Source organism: Lepidothrix coronata, unplaced genomic scaffold (genome assembly GCF_001604755.1).
Source record: "Lepidothrix coronata isolate B3197 unplaced genomic scaffold, Lepidothrix_coronata-1.0 Scaffold1, whole genome shotgun sequence".
In the NCBI taxonomy this organism is placed as follows: Eukaryota; Metazoa; Chordata; class Aves; order Passeriformes; family Pipridae; genus Lepidothrix; species Lepidothrix coronata.
In genome coordinates, this window is record NW_016690181.1 from 11,039,960 (window position 1) to 11,059,735 (window position 19,776).

Genomic DNA, 19,776 nt, shown 5'->3' on the forward strand with positions numbered 1-19,776 from the left:
GCTAAATAACAATTTTAGAGTACAAGAATCATTCCTAGCAAGAAGTATGCTTTCTAAAATGTTTTCTGTCTTCCTTCGTGATAGTTATCCTGATATTTCAAAGCAAAAGTAGTGGCTATAGTATTACTGGACAAATTGCAGATATGTGGATAAAAGTATGTAGATTGAACACCTCTGCAGGAATATGTGTATATATACATATACATACACACTTTTAAAGCAAAAGAAAATATCAAGAAACTAATCTAAAAAAAGAAGACGTGATATCCCTTGTATTGGCTTAATAGTAGCCCCACCCAATGCTGAGACATAGTAAACAAAAAGCTTCATTGCAGCTGTGTGCTTCCAGCTGCAAGGCAATACTTCACCTGCAGTGCATGAATGTTACTTTATTGTACAGCTGGGAAATTATTTCAGTACTGAAAAACAAAGAGCTCTCTGGTAGCTTGTATCAGATCAAATTAAATGCAAGTTTTATTATAAAATGTTTTTTTGAAAAGTGTGACATAAAAGGATAGTTCTCCCACCTCATTTTTGTTCAGGCTACTTTACTAGTTTGCTTTTATTCTGTCTTTCAGAGAATTTAGAAGGCTGAGATCATAATACCTCTTAGCCAAGTATTTGAACAAGATCAGAACAGTGTTGTCAAACAGTCATTATAGGAAGGCTTTGGATATTTTCACAGGCTTGGTTCCAGTAATTTCTCTGATCAGTCTATGATAGAGAAAAACTAAACATAAGTTAGTAAAATGTGTGTTGATCTCCACTGGGTTCTGTTCTTGGACATGGAGGGAACTAAGAAGCAGAAGTGTATGTTTGGTATTTAAGCAATGCTGTGGAACATCTCCTGGATATTGCAGTGACACTGTGAGGCTATATCTTTAGCAAGACATCAGTTATTCCCAGTGTTTGGCTTGGTCATCCTATATTGTTGCTATCGAGATAGAGGATAAATCATTGAAAATCTAAGGATCTCAGGAAAAAAAAAGTCTGCTGATGGTCTGTAGATGTGATAGTTGCTGAAAATACAAAAAGCAGTTGAGACATTGGATTTCAAAATCTGGATGCAAAATTTGTGGACATATGAGCAAAGGAAGGTGTGTTTTTTTTTCTTTAGTGGATTCAAATTCTAAGTCCATCTGCATGGGAGGATTAAAAGGAAAAAGTATTCAAGATAGTTTTTCATGTGAAAATATCATAAATAAGTATTCAGTATGTAGAAATCTGTCTGGGGTTTGAATTAGATTCAGAACTCTCTCTATAAATTCTTCTGTACACCTTTTTCCCAGGCACAGACACCAGATCTGTAGTGTGCCATTACAGTGAGATTCACTATTTTCTGTATCTTTCAGCCTCCTGGTGTGGTCAGATTGTTGCTTTTGTCTGCCACTGTCCACTGGAATACAAAACCGGCACCTTAGGCAAAGCATTCTATTTTATGTGAAAATAAAAGAGCAAAAATATCTACGCAGTGGCCACAGCTTTTGTTGATGACACAGATGTTTTCCCTTGATTCCTTTTCCTAACAAGAAGTAATGATGCCATCTGCTGGCATAGAACAGGCCTCTTCTGGGGCCTGGTGCTTTCTTCATAAAGCTTGCAAGTTACAGATCCTTTCCTCCCCCCCACATTTGATTCATTGCTCTTGGGCATATATACCACACCAAGGCAATTATTTCTGTGTGAGGTCCATGAATTATTTAGGAAGGTTTGAGTCAGAAAACCATGTACATGGGAAATTTTCTTTTCAAGTACCCATTGGCCTTTTTTTAATAAAGGAGTTTAACAAAGCATTATTAATGTGATACTCATTTTAATTTAATTAATAGGTAAAACGATGTTAATACAGTTTTTTCCTATGAAAAATAGAATAAATTTATGCCTAAAGCCACGAGGTCCTTTTCATTGCCACCTAGATAGTAAACAAAATTTTCAGGCCGTCTAACCTCAGTTAGTCTCAGCAGTAAAGCCAACAGGAAGACCCTGCTCATCTGTCTTTTAATGCTTAGTCCATGAATGAATGTTGTAAAATACTCTCCAGAAATATTGGACTATGTTGCTGCTTTGCAAGGATGGGCATACCAGAGCAGTATACTAATTCAGTATCTAGAAAGACGCAGATAAAACATTATTGTCTCTCTGACACCTTAAATAGTCTGATACAACATCTGGCAGGTTATTCTTCGGACTTAGTTTAGTTTGGAAGGGCAGCTCTCATTTCTCTTCTTAGTTTGAGGGAAACTTTGTGAGAGTGGCTTCACTCTGTCAGATTTTAAATCTTTTCTCTCAAGCAACTGCCCCTTTGCAAAATGACTCTAAGTAATTTCTTTATTGTAAACCTGGATCCATTTTATAACCCCATTTTGCTTATTTCCCCAGATATTAGTATTATCACAGTGCAGCTCCTGGAAATGCAGGAAAAGTACCACCCCCCGCCCCCAAAAGAAAAAACAGCCAAACAAAAAAATCCAACAACAACTGTGAATGCATCAGAGAAGCATGTCATCTGAGGACATCTGAAATTCTGTTCATACTGCTGTACTCACAGATGTGAGCCAGCTGAAGCTGGTAAACATCAAAAGGAAAATTTATAATGGTTATATTAAAAAGAAAAGGATTAATTAGATCAAACAGCCTTTTCTCCTTATCTGAAATATATTTTGCTTTATTATAGTCCCATTTGACTTTGTTGCTTTCTGTCTTCTGAACACAAAATAAATGATCCTGGGTTTCTCTTTTCAGAAAACTGATGATCCTGAGGAGACAGATGGAGGAAGTTTCCTGTTTTGACCTTGCTTAATTTTACAGACTTCATGTATGTCACAGGATGCTGGTGGTTGAAAACCTAGGCCTTTTGAAGGCTGTAGGAATGCTTTTTCATGAGTAACCACGGAGGGGCTCTGAAGGGTTTGTAATGCTACACCATTCTCCCTGAAATAGAACAGTATTTCTGCTGCTGATCATCTTCATCAACTGCAGGATGCAAGGTGCATTTTGGTTGGAAATGGAATGTTATAAATTTATTCCCTGTGCAAACAAATTTTGTGTCTCATGCTAAGACTATTAAGTGTGTTATTTTTTGTTGGATATCAAATGCTGTGGACTAGAGGAAGCAGTTGCTTTTCATAACTTAGAAATCTCACCTCTATGATAAGGTTGTCTTACAGGATGGTAAATGTGAATAGCACAGGTGTCTAGAGAGAAATAATTCTGAATTCCTGGGTTTTGGCAATTAAAGGCCAAGTTGTAGTAAACTCTGATTAAGTTCAAGGAAGGATGAGGAAGGAAACATGGTAAGAGTTTGCAAAGAACACTCTCTAGTTTAGGCCTATGGTGATACCAGTGTTGACAGATCTTGAGATCTCAGATCTCAGTGGTTGTATGACTTGCCAGCATTGTTTGATTTGAAAGCTTTCCTCCTTCCTTGTCTGCCAAGAGAAGCAACCGGTTAGGGTTGCTGCAGATGACAGAGCATTTCTGACATTCTTCTAATGAACAGACTAGTCTTTAGACAAGTGCATACTGGAGAGAAAGTATTTGTCATACCCCCTGTAGAAGAAAAGAGGATTAATGCAAAAAATTAAAGCTAATCCTCCCTGCCTGGTTGAAACTGGATCAGAATTCCCATTGCTTCTTCATACACTCAGTTTTGTAACAGCAGGAAGGTAAAGGGGAAGAGGAGGCTCCCTGGATGTAGTTGTGGGACAAAGCTGTCTCCTGCTGTTTCATACCTAGGCCCTGGAGGAAGGTGGTGGGTGTTTGAGGTTGGAGGAGAGTGTGCATCAGAGTTGAAGCAGGAAGCTAAAGTATGTATTGTGAATTTGGGGGAATGAAGGAGTGGGGTAAGGTAAGCAGAAGGGTAATGAACTATAACTTTGGAGGTGGGAAGTAGGGAAATAACAGGAAGCTCGATGCCCTGAATTCTAGGGCAGAATTTTCTGTAACCTTGGTTACTTCCTTTACCCTAATTTTATATTAAGTGCTCTTTTATTAAAATACAAATCCCCTTATTTCTCCATGTTTTGAAGGGTCATTTGTTCTGCCATGTTAAGTTTGAGTACTGGGGACTTGGGAAAAATGAAGATAGACCAATGAGTTATTAAAAACCCTGACTTCCTGTGATTTGTGTTTTCTGTAGGTCAGACTGACAATACTATGTACCTCTGTGAATTGATACTGCAATTGAAATCCTGGTATAGCCAATACTCCTATTTTCTGGTGGTTATTTTATGTTTACTCTTATTTTCTCAGTGACCCAGCTGGAGGTACAGCTGTTTTGGATTAGTGCCTTTCACTCAGGTTTTCTCAGTTTGCTTACCCAATCAAGCAAAGTTGAACTTTGAGAGACATTTACTGTTAATTTACTGAAGGATATGTGACCTTAATGTGAAGTCTAATGTGTATGTAAACCAGTTCTTACCAACAGTTAGCAGTGGTAATATTTATTACAGTAACATCAATGTGGTTGAGAACAACAAATTCAGCTGATTCCCCATATTAATCCTCTGTAAAGGAAAACTCTTGTGAAAACCAACCAAAATGTCTTACCATGAGTGAATGACAGTTAAATCACGTTACATATTTCCCTGTATTTTATCTTACATCTCACTCCAGTGCTAGCAAAGCTAGGCTACATGCTTCAGCTTTTGGCAGGAGTTTGTTCCTTGTTCCTCTGTGTTGTGTTTGTAGCCCAGTTTACAATCCAGATGCTTTAACAGTCACTCCATTTCGGTATGATGGCGTAACAAAATACGCCGTGCAACAGAATGTGTGACATTTTACCTGTGGTCACAGTCAAAATTTGTTGATCTGCTCTGCTGCATACAAGCATGACATGTTGTCATGTACGAGGACTGTCTTTATATGTTACAGGAAGAGGCTAACTTCTTTAGGAAATGGTTAGTAGAATCCTATATTCATACGGTTTTAAGCAGGACATTTGTTTACAAAACCGGAACTTCCTTTCCTTGAACCAGGAACTTGCCCTAAGTCATCACAGACATAAAGATGGGTGCAAACTCCACATATATGCACTCTCATACCCTATTTTTTTATCAGCTGTGGCAAGCAGCTGTTGTTAATTCTTCAGCTCCTCCTGTAACATGTATTGCTTGTTCCTTTTGGAAACTGGGTGGAGATTAAATAATGACTGTTCTTACTGGGTGTTTATCTTGAGCCAGGCAGCTACTTTAATGAAGGTGCTGTTCTTTCTCTGTTGTAAAAAGAGTTTTCATCTGCAGAATCTCAGGATTACTACTGTGTTTTGAGAATTTAAAACTACTTCAAAACCATCAGCTTCTCTTCACTGTTCATCCCCAAAGCTGGTCTGAGTTTTCTCTGTACCAAAGTGATTCAATTTTAGAGATGCTTTTCTCCACAAGGAGCAATGACTATTAATGGCCTTATCTTTTGATTGAGGATCCAGTTAATGAAAAATTAAGTGTGTTACGTGCAATAAACTGAAAGGACATATCTGTGTTGTGATGAATGAAATATCATTCACTTGAGCTGAATGTTAGTGCATCTTGTTACAATACAGTTCTGAAAGGCAGAAATTCTTTGTTTAGGATAGACTTACGGTGTTTGGTGAGATAGTTGCACAAGCAGCGGGCTGTATTTGTGAGGTTGAAAGAACACTCAGTGCACAGAGCTGATAATTATTTTCTAATTTTCACTGTTCTGAAAATAGATGTATGCACTGAAACATGGTGTGGAGTATGCATTATTTATTTCAGAAAATACTTCAGTACTTTAGGGATAGAATAAATGTCTAGACCTGGGGGTATAAAGCATTTAATATAACCAATATATTGATATAACACAGTCAGTGCCATTTTGTGCTTCTCCACCCTGTCTCATCACAGCTTTGCTGATGCAGAGTGACCACTGGCACTAATGAAAAATATGTGAATTATTGATGCCTTTGATTATAATTTGAGTCAGATGAATACCTGCCAACAGACTCTAGAAGGAAAGCAGTACTTTCATATATGTGCTGCTAAAGCTCTAGTGATTTAACGTGAATACCATTACCTCAGTTGATTTTCAAGTTTTGGCCAAGATATAAAAATGCTCTAAATCCCATCATCTGAAATGTACAGTACTATGCAAATCATGATACCTCTTTCAGACTTAATGCTTTTGCTTCTCATGTGCAGCCTTTCTCAGTATTTGTCTTTTACCCTTTTCCAGTCATTCTTAATTTTGTGTGTGATCACTAGAAAAGTTGCTGTACTTGTGAAGGTTGCTTTTCAAACTGGGTGTGTGGTGACTTTAGTGTGAGTTTAAGATAGCATATAAAAGGAAAAGACTAAACTGTAATGATATACTATTATTTATTATCTCTTAACCTCTGCTTTTCACTCACTTGTTGCTTTAAAAAACTGAGGTCAGTGCAAAGTGCTAGCAGGCATCTGGTACTAATGGTCCCAAATGTGAAGGGAGGGTCACTCTATATGTAATATATGGGGGTGGTTTTTTGCTAATAATAATTTTCCTGTTGTAGTTCAGTCATCAACATATTTCCTTCTCCTTTAGATGGAGAATATTAGATTGTCCCCAACAATCTGTTGCAGTGCAGGTATTGACAATATATGTTAGTTTTGCTAGTGTCAAAATGTGTATGTTTATTACACACTAAAGATGGCCACACATTTAAGAGGGGCATAACTATTCATTGTACCACCATGATTAACTCATGAATAAGGAAAAATTACAATTGTAGATAGTTACCAGGGGAAATTTAACACTTACTCACACTTAGTCAAAGCCTGTAGATGTCAAGAAGTGGAATACAAATTATCTCTGGAGTTAAAAAATAAGAGCAGGAGACTATGCAGTGGAAGCACCTGGAATTGCCATCATTTGAGTAATTTACAGCTAGATTTAAGAAAATAAAAAGTATACTCCAGAAAGCAAGCGTATCTGCAAAGAGCAGAGACAATAAAAAGAACTGTGTGCCTCTGCATTCAAATAAATTAGGGATTATCTTTCAATCACATTAATCTGTACTCTTTGACAGAAAAACCCAAAATATACTTGATTGATCAAATATGGTTTTATATTCACTCTTTCTTAATGTGGCTTTTTTTTCCAGTTCTTTTTTTTTCAATAGTTTGAAATAACTTCTACGATGTAAGAAGGAACTAACACTAATGTCTATAAAACTACTGTGTACAGAAGCAGTTTAGTTTGTAAAAGGGATGCATTTAAATAAAGTAGGTAAATAGAGGTAAGAGGACAAGTCTTGCCTAAGAAATGAACCCTGTAAAAGAAATTTACCAAGTACCCATGTATTACATAACAGTTCACTGCAAAACTGATAGGAAGAGATGGTAATAAGCAGTCAAGCCTTCAGAGAGAGAGGATTAGTGAGTGTTCTAATTGTGGGCAAACTGGGGCTTTTATTTCACAAGTCCAATCTTGGCAGAAAGTGGTGAATATTGTTGTATTTCCCCCTTCCTAATAAATACACTTTTTCTGAAAATCCCAAAGAGGAATTCAGATTTTTATTTCTGCACTGAACAGTGTCTACAACTGAGGAGAAATCACTGTACTAACAGAAATCACTGTACTAGCCATAGACACAAAATCCTATCCTACTTTAGGGAAGATGTTGATTACGTGTTAGGAGTACATCAATGCACTTTTGATTGTTCATGTAACATGGGAAGAGTCAGAAGTGGAGGAAGGAGTCAGGACTAGGAGAGGAAGCAGAGGGAACAGAGTATGTGTCTGCTTAGTAGTGTACACACAGAGCAGTGAGATGTTTGAAAGAACTGGTACTGTTTTTTTCTCATGATTCTTTTTCAAAGATAGTGAGATGGACTCTTAAAACATACACCTGGGGGAAAAAAAAGCCACCACCACCCCAAACCCCCAAAATCTTGGTGGTTTGAAAACCAAAAAGGTAGTTTGGAAAAATGGATTTCTGACTAAACATTCTTTCTGGAGGGTATTCATCTAGTCTCTGAATTCTCAAGCCAGTCAGACTGTACTGCACACACCTTATAGCAGCCTGTCAGTATAGGCTGTAGTGGACTTTGTACAAGAAGTGAAAAAAGTTCCTCAGAAAGTGGAACTTTTTCACTTTTCTTTACTGTGAGTGTGGTGAGTCACTGGAACAGGTTGCTCAGAGAAGTTGTGGATACCCCATCCCTGAAGGTGTTTAAGACCAAGCTGGATGAGACTCTGAATAACCTGATGTAGTAAAAGGTGTCCCTGCCCACAGCAGGGGGGTTGGAACTAGGTAATCTTTAAGGTCTCTTCAACCCACCCATTCTTTGAGTCTATGATTTACCCAAGCTCATGTTCGTGTTCAGCACCATGGCCAGGGCAAAAGGTAGGGGATATGTAACAGGGACAAGAAGAATGTATATATCGTTCATAATAAAAAGTAACTTTTCTGTGGATATATTGCTGGTTGTACATTCTGTGGATGGTCAGTAGCATATGAACAGCTAAATTTGCCAGGCATGAAACTGCTTGATTTCTTCCTTCTCCTGATAGTCAGTCATTAACTATATGTTTGTCTCTCATGTAAGTCAGAGCTGCCAGTAAGTAAGGTAAATTGCACTTTATTTATAAACTCTTAAACAGAAGCGAAAGACAATATTGATTTTTTCCAGATTTTAAGTCAGGCCCAAAGTGAACTATGGTCTTGTCCTCTTCAATGGTGCCTTACTTAGTTTCTTCTTTAGCTCCTTTAGTCAGGAGTTCAAATGTTTATTCTGGGAAGCATATTTCAAGCATGAGAAAAACAGTGTAAGCATAAGGAACTCAAAAATGAAAGCGAAGGTTTAGTTTAGCTTAGGTAGTGAATAAAGAGTATGACGGATGTGCACAATTGTTCTTCTCTTTCTGTTTCTGTATCACAAGTATAAAAATTATCTTTATAACTCATGCCCTCCCTCATCCTGCCCAATTAGTTTGTAATCAGTAACATATCCCTCCATAAGAAAACTTTTGTAATAAAGTTAAATGTGGGATCTTATGGGAGAGGAGAGTAATTCTTATTTACAAAACTTCTAAATGAATTTATTTTATCCTCTTCATTCCTTCTCTCCTGAGTTTTACTCAATTACCCTTTCACACCCACATATTTTCAAGCATCAAGCTTGGGTTACAAAGTTTTACCAGGTTTGGCCAGGATTGTAGGTGTGCAAAGCAGAGGACAAGAGACTTTGTTGTCAAGTCCCCTTGAAATTTTTATTTCTTCTTGATTGGTGGTGACAAACTACTTTGTACAGATCTGTATATCTGTAGTCTTTGACTGGTAAGATATGATTATTTGACACAGAATATGGCTTATTTCAGCTTTCCAAAATCTTTGATCTGATTACTGCTCATTTTCTGTTTTCCTCCATTTAAATTACATGTCTTTAGTCTGTTTTCTTGGTGAAGTAATGGAAAAGGAATGGCATATGTGACATGGTGCTATCTGTTTCCATCCTTCTGGTATCAGGATGCAGGGTCTCCCTCTGTCAAGTCATCTGTGATCTTGGCAGAGTGCAGGCCTTTTTTTTCTGGATGTGAACAACACACTTCCACTTTATCCTTGGCAGCAGTGTCTTGGAAACAGTGTTCTTCACCATAATGGAGAGCTGCTCCTTCCATTCTGGTTCTGCTCCTTTTTTCCAATGCTTAAACACATACACATTTCCATTCATAGTACATTCATACTGGCCCCAAATCTTGTGGCATTAGCTCTGAGAGATGTTTTAATAGGTTGAACTATGCTTTCAACTGTCGTCTTGAACAGTTTTTATTTCAGAATCACAAGTAGTTGTGACTGAATGGACATTTCTGCTTTGGTCAGCCTGTGGTATTCATCTGTCTCACATATAATGTTGTCAGTGTTGTCTGTCCATGGCCAACAGAAGCAAAACATAGTGTGTGCAAAAATACAGATCAGAAATGCAAGATCAAATCTGAGGAATAGCCTGAAGCTTTTATGATGCCTTTTAGGATAGAATCATCGAGTACCCTCAGGAGTACTCAACAAGACACTCTCTTTCATGGTGAGCAAGCCAAGACTTACCAAAGCTTAATGCTTCTCATTTCTGTGTTTCAAATATTTTTTATTATGCAACTGATGTCCTGGTAGCATTACTTAACAAATTAGTAATTTTATTTCAGATGCATGGCAAGAGATATTGTGCCTCTACCCACTAGCCTACTGTGTCCTACAGAAAAGTGAGTTTACTCCGTTTTAGGTTTCTTTAAGAAAAAAAGTCTACAAAGACTAAAGCTGGGGGGGTTAGAACAGACTACTAGAGCATTAGTGAATTTCACCATTATCTAGTTCTGGGTCTGGTTCTGGAAATCATTGACTTATAATGGTGTAACCCACACTCAATGGCACTTCACGTATAACACACACGTTTAGCAGTGGAAAAAATGGTGCAGAGGAAGGCAGAAAGCCATAGTAGTCCATGTCCATAACTGGTTCATATAAGTGGTTCATAGATCATCACTAGAACTTAGAGGTGAACTTTTGTGAATGCATCCTATTCTGACCTTTTCTAGTTTTAAAATATGCTTCTTGGAATGGACTGACCAGAATAAGAGGTAATTTGTTTTTTAAGTGTGGTTCCTCCATGAATGCATATAGAGTATTAGTGTTATTTTGTGTTTTATTCTCTATGTCTTTAATAATGCTATATTAACATTTTGAATGTCCATGGTCACTTAGCTGGTGTTATTCTGATACTTGTCACATTGTTTTCAAGATATTTTTCCTGAGAGTTTCCTGTGTGTCCTTGAGTGTGAGATAGGAGGACAGTGTGAGCACACTGGAATTCCTTTATTGAATTCACTGCTTTAGACTGGTAGTCACTGACTTTCATCTATTGTTTTTTCCCTCTCAACATTATAGGCTAATTTTGCAGTTCTCTTTAATTTTAATTTTGGTTCTCCTGCATCATCTAGGATCTTAACAAATGGTATAACTTCACAGTTCACTGCTTTTAAACCTTGACAGGACCCATCAGTTGTTTCTGTCTGTTGTGTCAACTGATTTTCCTACAGCTTGTTTAAATATCTGGAAAAATTAGTAATCCAGGACGTGACCACCTCTGGGAGCTTGTCCTTCAACTGTTGTTGAACTTTAGCAGTTTTGGTACCTGAGCTTCTTTAGAACACGTAAGGGATGCCATCCAGTCCTGGTGGTTTGTTTACTACTCAGTTTATCAATTTATTCTAAAGTCTCCTTTTGTTTGTTTGTATGAATCTGTTATTTTGCCTCTATTACTGCAGTGTTTGGCCATGACGGTTTTTAATCTTATTCCTAGTTTTTTTGGGCCTGTTTTGATTCATGTTATTCTCATATTTGAGCCTCTAATATGGTGCCTTCAAACAGTGACCAGGTGACTCCTTATTTTGACTGTTTGGTTTGTTCATAGACATTTCCTATTTTTAAAGTTAAATATTAATCTGCTATTAATGGCTTCATTACTCTCATAGGTGTTGAATTATGTACATTAAAGCATTATAATAGCATCTCATGTCTTCATTCCTGCCTATAGCACAGAAGTCCCCACAAAAACACATGGCAAACCTGGTTCTCTCTTTGCTTGATAGTCAGATTTCTAACACTGTAGCACTGTTAAATCTGCCTTATTGAAAATCTTGTTCTTAGCTAATGTACATGGGCAAGAAAAACAAAACAAAAAAATCTCCCCCCAAAATCTCCCCCTTAGCAATTAAAGACAAATAAATGAACAATATTATAAAGGTATTACTGTAGAAATTGAGAACTTATCCAACAAAAAAAAGTCACCCACAAAAACACATCATATGTTGATTATGTAGGCAAAAGTGCCTCCTTGACCCAAAACAACTGCTGTTTTAGTAGCTGAACAATCTACATCCCACAAGGATAAGCCACAGCCTGGACAGCTGACCCCCAGTGACCAAAGGGATATTCCAGACCAGTGGCTTCATGCTCAGCAATATAAAGCTGGGAGAAGAAGGAGAAAGGGAGTGACACACTTGAAGTGATGGCATTTTATCTTTCCAAGAAACCATTACAAGTAATATAGTCCTGCTTTCCTTTTGCAAATTTTTACTCCTCTTGCTTAGTGATTTTTGTATTGAAGCAGTTCCAGACAGAAAGTAACTTTTGTTGAGATGCCTTTGATCACTTCATGGGGTAATAATAAATGAGAATATGAATGGTGCCAATGAAAGATATGAAGTGCATTTTTTTTTACCCAAGTGATAATATTTAGGCAATTGTTATTCTGACATACCAGTCTTGGATTGAATGCAAATATCTGATATGGATTGTGTAGATAGTTAGAAACTGAAGTCTTCTATTCTTTGAATTTTCACTATGTATCCTTGCCTCTATTTTGCTCTCTTCCAGATAATCAAATAAGAAAGCTTTTTCCTAAGAACACATGTAGACTGTGCATGTACTCTTACCTAACTTATGCTCAGTGACTCAGTAGCATACACTAATCTTCTGTTCACATCAGACTCTTTATATGTTTTACATTTACTTTGTGAAATGGGAGTTGCCAGACTGCATGGTACTTTCTCAGTAATCACACAAAGAGGATACACCTTCTTAGTAAATTAGAGAGCTTATTATGAAGGTAAATGCCATAAGTTAAGCATCAATCACTTCCAAGTTCATTCAGGTGTGCTTTGTTTGCTATCTTATTTTAACATTATTTATATAAGAAGAGTCAAGATAACACAGAGGATTATATAAATATTCTTTAACTTTGTAAACCCAAATTCTGTTAGTTCAAAATTACTGAATTACTGCCTTCACCTTTCATGCAAATATCATCTAGGCATCCCAAATTAGGATGAGGTGAATTGCTCTTTTAAACTGTGCTGTCCCCTCAGTTAAAAATTGGGTGGGTTTTTGTGTTTGCAGTTTATCTTGGCTATGTTCCACATACTAGCTTACATGAGAGAGACCTAACAAGTTCAGGGTCACGACATGCAAATGGTAGTTTCATCAAAAGAAGTTTTTTTTCTACAAAGTAGCTCCTATGAGAACTCAGGTAATCCATGTTTTGTAATCTGTATTTCCATTCATATTCTGCGTGTTGGATATAGGTTTGCGTATCATAAATACTGTCATTTGTATAAGTAGTGGCAAATTAAAATCTCATACGTCATCAGTCAGTTCAGGGGGATTTTTTGCTTTGATTCAAATGATGCAATCTGAAAACACTCCTGTGATGACAAAATGAAAAAACAAATTTAGAAGAAGAGATGAAAGAGTTGAAAAACAGATTTTTCTTTGAAATATCTGTATTCCCATAAATTTCTTGCAAAGAAAGGGAAAAGTTAACTCCCAAATGCATGTAACACTAACAGAATATAATAATTTTTCAGGTGATGGCTAAAAGTATGATTTATATTTTGTTTTATTGTAATAGTCTTCAAGAGCTCATGTGCCTGTCCCAAGTCTTTCCATACCTTGAGCATTTTGTAATAAATCTGCATTAAAGTCTGACCATTTTTTATAATTTTGCTTGTTTTAAACACCTTTTCTGAATGATGAGTAATTTAAAGGACATTTCCCAATTGTTAGACAGTGCTAGCACTTGAATTCAATACCTTTAGAGTAAATAACTAATTGCGTTGTTAGTTTACAGACAAACATGTTCAGTCTTGTCTAAAATACTAGAAAAAGATCTTTTTTTAATCGAATGACTCTCTGAGATGGTAAAGAGATGTTTCATAATAATTTATGAATAATAATTTATAATAATTTCTTACATAATAATTTATATACAGGCGCGTGGGTTTACATGGAAAGATTTTGGTAGCAAGGGAGCTGCAGGGAGGCTTCTGTAGGAAGAGGCTTGGACAGCCCTGTGCCAGACAGATGCTGCCAGCTGGCTCCAGAAGACATACCACAGCACACAGCTGAGCCCACCAGCCAAATTGGTGGCTTGGAAATATATTTATATATTTGGAAATATATTTAAGAAAGGGTAAAATGCTGTGTAGCAGTTAGAGAGGAGGGAGGAATAAACGTCCTGTCAAGTAGGGAGAGGAACAGAACTGCTGGGTGAGGGTTCGCAGCCAACCATCACAGCTTAACCCATCACAGCAAAAAAAATAAAGAATCTTTTTATCTAATTACAGGTTTGCTTCACTACAGCAACACTTAATGCAATATTGGTGAAGTTCTGTTCTGAACTGGAAACTTTACTCCAGTCTCTGCCTTGGGAAAGTACAGAGAAGATATTATCACTTACCTGCTGGACCTGCTTTCAATTTAGCGTTTTCATTAGGCTATTTGCTTACAGCAAACATCTCTTACAGAGTTGTTATGAAATACTTTTTCCTCTATAATGTTTCTAACATACGTAAGCATTGCCAGAAAAATAACTGTTCTTCAGACTGGGCAGAGAAAGATGATTATATTCTGTTATCCACATTCTGCATGCTCTTACACATCAGCAGTGTTCTGTTGTGGTATGTTCTGTTAAGTCTTACTTTCCAAGTCAAGATAAGAATTAAGCTTTTTTTTTTTTTTTTTTTTTTAATAATCTTTCTCTTTGCATAATCCCAGAAACATTTTTGTGGGTAACCTTAAACAATTTGGGCTTATGTCCATACCAAATTTTCTGTTCACATGAGCTATATTTTATATCAAATGTTTGGATTTGGAGATTGTGCCTCTTTGCTCTCTTCTCATCAGTAATTCCTTCTAATTTCTTCATTGCAGAGTCATCTTCACTCCTGCTTTCCTGGTCTTTGGAAAAATGAAACTCTTAAGTATTCTGTGCAAAGTTGAAGTGTTTCAAGGAGAGAGCCTTAGATCGCAGGGGTTCGGGTATTAAAATAGAATTGATCAGTTGTAAGAGACCTACGACAAACATCTAGGCCAACTGTATTCTCACAGGAAATTACAGAATTATAGAACAGTTTGGGTTGGAAGGGACCTTAAAGATCATCTAGTTGCAACTCCCAGGGACAACTTCCACTAGACCAGGTTGCTGAAAGCTTGCCATTCAACCAGGCAACTTGAACATATAAAGAGATAGAGAACCCACAATTTCTCTAGGTAACTTGTCCCAGTATCTCACCACTGTCACAGTAAAGAATTTCTTCCATATATCTAATCTAAATCTACCCTCCTTCAGCTTAGAGTCATTCCTCCTTGTCCTCTTGCTGTATGCCCTTGTAAGAAGTCCCTCTCCATCTTTCTTGTAGGCCCTCTTTAAGTACTGGAAGGCTGCTAGAAGGTCTCCCCAGAGCCTTCTTTTCTCCAGAATCAACAACCCCAGCCCTCTCAGCCTTTCCTCACAGGAGAGGTACTGCAGCCCTCTGATCATCATCATGACCCTCATTGGGACTCACTCCAACAGGTCCCTGTTCAGCTTCTTTTGGGGGCCCCAGAGCTGGATGAAGATGTGAATGTGAGTCCCCCAGAGAGATTTAGATATGTCAGCTGTCACTGAATTTAGTACTTAGTGAGCTGTAGAGTGAAAAGAAGAATCCTCCTCTGGCATAATTTAAAGAGAAGGGTCTGTTTTTGAAAGGCATGAAGCACCCATGTTCATGAAGAGAGTCGTGTCTATGAAGGAATTAGTCATGATCTACAGAAGAGAATTAAAATTTAGACATACTCTTTTTTTTTTTAGATTTTCCTCTTGCCTGGTCCAGGCAGCTCCTTGTTCAGAATGCTGGATGTGTACCTCTCCCTTTGAGCCCTGGCTGTATATTGCCTAAATACTTTAATGGTTCTGTATGTCTGGCTGTGTATTTAATTCAGCAATTTAGAAATATAGGGACAAGAGTTTTGTGGAGACACATACATCAAAACTCTGAGATATTCTGATACTCTGGGTAACGGTTCTGCTAAACTTTAATTACCTAAAATTTGAAGTTATCATCAGATTTTTTTTCCCCAAATGTTTTTGATCCAGCCTTCCCAAAATTTTAGTGTAGGTAGACCTAATAGATGCAATACATGACTGGATGGCATAGACTGTCAGTCTCACTACTGGCATTTTATAGTGCAGATGATTGGCTTCTGAGAACTGACATTTTAAAAAGCAGCAACTGAAAAGGAGAAGCATGAAGGAATGCTCAAAAGTGGTTTTTATTTTTGGGTTTTTTCCCTCCCTTTCAAAAAACACCTTAGCAAGTGATCATATTCAAATTTTGAAAATTCACGCAAAATAAACACAAATGCTGCAAAATATAGTGGAATTGTGTGAAGGAAGATATTTCTCAGGTTATCTAATTTATCCTTCCCTCTCTTTTGCCGTGGGAGGTAGCAGCTCTCGAAATGTTCTTCAGTGTGCACTGTTGTGTTCACGATGTTGCTGTGATAAAATGCTCTGTATTGACAATATTGTCTTTTCGATGATTCAAACGTTCATTATAAAGTAATGTTCTTGGGAAATGTGCGTGGCAGCTGGAAGACTTGGATACGAGACAGATGTATTCTTGCATGTGACGTAGTTTTTCCCTCTCCCACAATACAGAAGGCATTATTAACTACGTAACTGCTAACTTACATAACAGAAAAAAGTTAATGTTCACCATAAATGTGGCAAGTTGGTTATACTTTTGCAAGTCTAGCAAATTGTACCAGTAGGATTATACATATAATATTTGGTGGTAAGAAGGGGAAGACTAAAAATTCTTAGCAATTTTTACTTCATGCAAATGATCTCATGTTTCCATAAGTGTCCTGTGGAACCATCACCATAGTTGTATCATGGATCTGAATATTGTTTATCTCAGCTAATTGATATTAAGTCTAAAAGTGATGTAATTCTGTCAGTTCAGTGGAGCTGTTGACGATGTGCCTTAAACTAAGCCGTTCCATTAAGAGATGACAAAATTATGAAAAGTTTGATCTATCAGTCATGTGACTAGACTGACCATGTTGAAAAATAGAAGAATATACTGTATTGAGCAGACATTCAGTATAATTTTTGCACTGTTTTTCAAAAATTCTTGCTTTGAAAGCTAAAAAATATAATAAATATTGACTTGGAGGCAATATCAATATGCTGCTGGAAAGGGGGAAGAAAGAGTAAAGGGTTTCCTCTTTAATTTTGTTTGTGACAGTGAGTCTGATTTCCCATATGAAAATATTAAGCAAATTTACTTCAGTTCCACCTTTGGTGTCAATGGGAATTTTGAGACAAGGAGGTGGTAGAAAATATTAGTAGAGGAAATTTGCAATTAAAACAAATATGCTCACTTTGTTTCTTGTTCAAACTCTAACATCTCCTTGATATGTGAACTTCATTGAGAGAGCACAGGTTTAGGCACTCAAGCTTTGTCTAGAATATTTCCCAGCATCTTAGTGAGCTGGTTTTTCAGAAAAAATCTTCTTCAGAGGGCAGAGGAAAAAAAATGTACATTTTCCCAGTACTTTTCTTTCCAGTATTTCCTACAGAGAAAATAAAAGATTTGGAAAATCCTACTTTCCTTGGGTGAAATTACCAGAGTGAAAGGTATGTGGAGTGTAAGTCCCTTGATGCCTTTTCTATGTCATCTCTTCTTGGCTCAGTCCATTTCCCTAGTATAAATCCCATAGATGCTTGAGAAAGGGGAACTGTTCTAATTTTGTTTTGAATCATCAAGTATTTTTCCTTGTGTATTAATGTAGAAGCTGTTGTTCTGAGTCTTTTTGCAGACATAACTTTTATAGAAGCTGTGTTAGTAGGAAAGCTTACTAATTGAACTTATTACTTACTACACCCCTTCCTAATCTTCACTAATTGTATGTCACATGTTTATCCCCATTTGTACTTAACTGGAAGAGAAGGAAATGTTTTTCAACTTTAGTCTCAGAGTATGAGCTACCAAATTCCAAAGGAAGTACTAGGAATGGAACATGGATGCTAATCTTAAAATTTCCATGCCAAACCACTTAAGGAAGGCCGTGTGAGAATGTTATACTCCAGACAGCATCAGCAGATACCTTACACTATTGTATTTGTTTGAATGAAAAATAATGCCAATAACCCAAAGACTGCTCAAGATCACAGGGATGAAATTAGTGGTAGAGCTGAGATTAGTCCAATTGGAAAATCAGTACCTTAGGGTAAAATGATAGGATAATTAATTACATGATATTAGCCTGATTCCAGAAGTGACCTAGAAGCAATCAAAAGTATGTGGGATTTTGTAACATTACGTTAAATAAAAGCTTGACTGTTGAATACATTTAAATGGACATTCTGTGTATTAAAGTTCTTTCCATAAAACTAGTTGGTAGTGACACCCCATTAGAAGGTTTGGGAGAGCAATAAATTCATTATAGGGATGCTTTTTGCCACTTGTTTCTAATTCTTTAATAACACAAAAATCATAAATTAATAATTTCAGTAATTTTATACCAGTTTTATGTCTGTCTAATTACTGTCTCCTTCTGTAGTGATAATTTTAGGTTAATATGTTGACAGCATGCATATCAAAATTAAATTCATACCCCTTACTTCTGTTTCATTGCTTTAACACTCTTTCATGCACTGTTCACCCTCCTGCTGCTTATCTCTGTGCTTTCTTAAGTTTTTGACTTTATAGAGGGCTTACTGGAGTCTTGGTAAAGGAAGTGCTGTGGTTGTGTATCATCATACATCTCTTAATTCATAATCTGGCTAGATTTTGCCAGATCTATTTTAGAATGGTGCCAAGGCAGTTCAGACAAACCATCTCTGTGCTTGAGACAAAAGGAGTGATGTGTATATTGTGAAGTTGTGTGGTCATGTGTAAAGCTTTGTGTGCTCTGGTGAAATGCTGGCAGATGGAAGAGTAGTAGAACAAAATCCCATGGCTATTTCTGCAGAGCAACATCACCGATAGAATATTACTTATTGGTTTGACAGCCTGTGATCAGCAAGTCAGGAATACAAAAGGATAAGGAAAAAACTCAGTCACCAGGTGTAATTGCACTTTCTGAGGTGCATATAGTATAGTGGTCATCCTGGGATTGCTGTGACAAGACTGCAATGAGATTTCCTCTTGCTGTTCACAGATAGAAATAGACCCCACATTCTTGAAAAATTATTTATTTTTCCTAAATAAGCCCAGCCAGGTCTCTGCTAAATTTTATCATGAAGTTATATAATTTTTTCATATAGGCCATTTTCTTCTGCAGTGTGATTCAGAATGAAGATAATCTTCCACGCAGATTGTGTTTTTAACAAGAAGTTTTACTGCAAAGTAAATTTACACTGTAACTAAATGAATGTTAAAAGTTAGTTACACTGATGGAATGATTAAAAATAGTCTCATAAAAGTTTGAGTGTAGGGAGACAGTGCATTGACACAGCTATGACTCAAATCATATTTTTTATCTGTCCTTCTGCATCTGCTGCTACAACAAACATGCCTGCCATGCAATCAGCTTTTATTTCTTAAGCTTTGAATTTTAGCAATGACTGTCATAGCACTGGTTTTGGGGTTCCTGGGTCAGGCATATAGTGAAAGATTATGGGAAGCTGTATTTCTGTTCATGGACTTGGGGAACTTCAAAAAAACCACATCTCTGCTAGTACCCAACTGTGGAACCTAAATATGAAAATACTCCTTCTCATCAATTGTTCTGTTGATGCTGCTTGCACAGTGGCAGCAGGGAGAATCATTGGCAATAAAGGCACATGAACACCTGATACTGGAGACGAGATGACTGGAAGCAAGGAGTGGCATGAAGTTCCACAGACAGGTCGACTCAGATATAGATAACTGATGTAAGCTTAAGACAAAGATGCTAATGCTAAAGCAGAATTAGCTTTGTTGCAAAATGATTGATTACTTCAGGCTGTCAAACAA